The sequence below is a fragment of the Chenopodium album genome, chromosome 11 (assembly GCF_948465745.1).
Source record: "Chenopodium album chromosome 11, dcCheAlbu1.1, whole genome shotgun sequence".
Taxonomy (NCBI): Eukaryota; Viridiplantae; Streptophyta; class Magnoliopsida; order Caryophyllales; family Amaranthaceae; genus Chenopodium; species Chenopodium album.
The window spans coordinates 14,275,659-14,279,012 of record NC_137844.1 but is presented as its reverse complement, the minus strand read 5'-3'; positions in this window follow the sequence as shown (position 1 = coordinate 14,279,012).

Below are 3,354 nucleotides of genomic sequence, written 5' to 3'. Positions count from 1 at the left end.
GGGCGGTTGAGGTTGCGGCGACGAGGGAGGGAAGGGAGGGGGTGGTTTGATGTTGCTGCTGCGATTGGTGGTCGAAATTGATGTAAAATGTGGTGATTTGCAGTTATTGGAGGTCGAATTGATGTTTCATGGATCGTGGTTTTGAGATTGCCGTTGTAGCTGTTGATGCAGCGACCAGGCGGCGACGCGAGCAATTAGGGGTTGGTAAAGTCAGGCCATAGTTAGGATTATTAGAAAATAAACCTTAGTTGAGATTATTAAAAGTAAATCGGTAATAATTGACATTATTAAAGTGTATTTTTCCTATAATTAATTATCGACAAGTATAAGTTGTTTGTAAAATAGAGGATTCTATTATGTACACAACATGAATTAATCTAGAGATGGTACTATGTTATTGAAAAAATTCAATAAAAGAATATGATTAATTGTCAATAAGTATAAATTGTTTGGAAAATAGACGATATTGAGATGGTACTAATCTAGTCTAGATTCACGGTGAGAGAGGTATAACTTATTGAAATTTCATATAAGTTATTTAAAAGGAAAAATTGACATTTACTACCACTAAAAGCACCACTTGTCAGATTTACTACCTGTTAAAAAAAATATTTTATATAACTACCACCTAAAATCCCTAACTGTAGAAATAACTACCACTTAGTAACAGCAATACTGTTTCTGTTTGGGGGGCGCACATCAACGGCTAGTTCATGCCTCCCCCTTTTATAAAGTCTTCCTCCATTAATTTCTTCTGAATTTGGTCGTTGTGCTCAAGCAAAATTAGAGAAGTTGGTCCTTAAATCACAAAAATTCATTGAAACAATCTAGAAGCGATTGAATTGAGCAAGTTCACTGGGATTTTGTGACTGGATTTGCGAAGAAACATCAAGGGGAAAAAGGTATGGTCGCTGTTAAAATTCAAGCTATTTGCTCAATTATTGGTATGTGATTCTAAATTAACACTGTGATTATATTAGTTGTAGTGTGTAATGAATTTGTGTTTGGTTAATCTCATCAAAATTGGGCTAATTTTTAGTGAATTTGTAGTGAACTGGAGAACAGAGAATTTAGGGTTTGTTGGTGAAATTGTAATTGGGGGTTTTTGGTTTGTTGTCTTAATTGTTAAATTCAAAGTTTAGGGTGTGAATTGATGTATGTGGTAATGTAGATGTGTAATGATTTGGATGATTTGCAGGACAATATGTCTTTAATTAGAGGTTCACCCTCCAAATACAAGAAATGCAACTGTGGCATTCCCATGGCAAGGCTGACCTCTTGGACTAGGGAAAACCCTGGAAGAAAGTTCTTGGCCTGCAAGTTTTATGATCCGAACACAGAAACAAAGGGTTGCAAGTGCTTTGAGTGGGTGGATGAAGATGGAAGTGATTGGCAAAAAGAAGTGATTAATCAACTAATCTTGGACAAAAAGCTGATGAAGGGTGAGATGAACTCAATGCAAAGGGAAATAGAAGACCTAACTGGGCAGAGAAGGTGCTTGTTGAGTGAGAATGACAGTCTGAAAGTGAAGTGCAAAGCTTTGAGTGCTGACAGGAAGAAATACTCAAGGGAAGGCCAACATAACAGGGGTGGGTTTGGGACTGTTGTTTTGGGTGCTTTGTTCTGTTTTATGTTGTTGTTTGTAGTTGCTTTAGTTATGCTTAAGAAAGTGTAGAGTAGTACTTGTAAGTGCTATGTATGCATGCTCAAATAAATTGGGCAGATTGAACTTGTAACAACTTCTATTATTATGAATGAAATAAGCAAGTTTTATGAGACAATAAACATTCCATAAACATACTTTACTAAGCTTCCAAGTTTCCAAACATACTGTCATACAATTGCTAAGTTAAGTCTTGCATAATGATCAAAAGCTAGATAATGTCAAGTACTTTAGGATTACATAAATAGTTCACAATAATCCTAAAAATAGTTAGGCAAAAGGTAATTGTTGTCCATCATTGTACATTGAACACTAATCCTTAAAAAAGTTAGGCTGCCTTCTTTTTGCCTTTTCCTTGCTTCTTGGGGGGGACAACTGTTGTTGTTGTAGAGGCTTGTGACTGTTGGGTGCAAGGAGTGGGCTGAGACTGTTGCTGCTGGATTTCTTGTGGGAAGGTCTTGTTGCCAATGCTCCTAGGCCCAGCACCTTCTGCAGTCTGGTGTTCCAAATTTTTGTTTAAAAAAAAAAAAAAATTAGAATCAACACAGACTTAGTTGTAAGTACACAAAGAACAGAGCACTTACATTTCTTGCAGCTCTTTCAGCCTTCTTTCTCCTCTGCTCTTGCAACCAAGGGGTATTTTGGACTGGCTTCCCACCCTTTTTAGGCTCAGATAATGATGCAGCTGCTGATGGTGGTGGTTCAGACATAGGTGCATAGCCACAAGTCTTGGCATAATGGCCAAGTTGACCACAGTTCTTGCATCTTTTCTGTAACTTAGGGGCCTTAGGTTGACTGGGATTGCTTTGTCCTGCTCCCTCTCCCTTTTCTCCTTTTTCTAGCTTCCTCTTTTTAGATTTGGGCCTCCCTAGCATAACCCTAATTGGAGGAGGGAGTGGCTGTCTCATGTCAATTCTCTCCCAATGCTTTGGGCCTGGCATGGGCTTTATAGCATCCTGGTAGGCTAGAATGTAGGTGGCCCTGCTGTAGTAGTCATCAACATAGTCATCTGGATCTGTCCTTTTGTCTAGGATACATGCAAAAGCATGTACACAAGGAATTCCAGTCAACTCCCAATGATAACAACTGCATGTTCTTTGATGTAGATCAACCACAACCTTATCCCCATTCAACTCCACCTCATAACTGTCCCCTCTAGATAGTTGTACAATGCAATATCTAGCCACCTTCTCCATTCTCTCAAACACCTTAGCCACATAAGGGGTATTCTTCCCTTCCATTTTCTCAATCTTCTCCCATTTCTCACTATTCCTTTTCATCATATATTTCCTCATCCACTCCATTTGAGTGAGAATGGGTTTATCTCTAGCACCCTTAATCACAGCATTGAATGTTTCACAAACATTGTTCAATATCATGTTTGATTTGCAAAAATCAGAAAATGCATGCCTACTCCAATGTTGTGCTGGTATGTTTGCCAAGTATTCATAGGCATCTTCTGACAAAAACCTTATGGACTCCATGGCTACCTCAAAATCAAACTAACCACACAAACATGCAAACAGAGACACAAACTTAGAAGCTGTAACAACATGAAAACACAAACAGAAACACAGCAACAACAAAAGAACAGAACATGGCAACAGAACAGGAACAGAACATAGCAACAATTCAAGCACAGTACACAGCAGAAACTTAAGCACAGCATATAGCAACAACAACAGCATAGC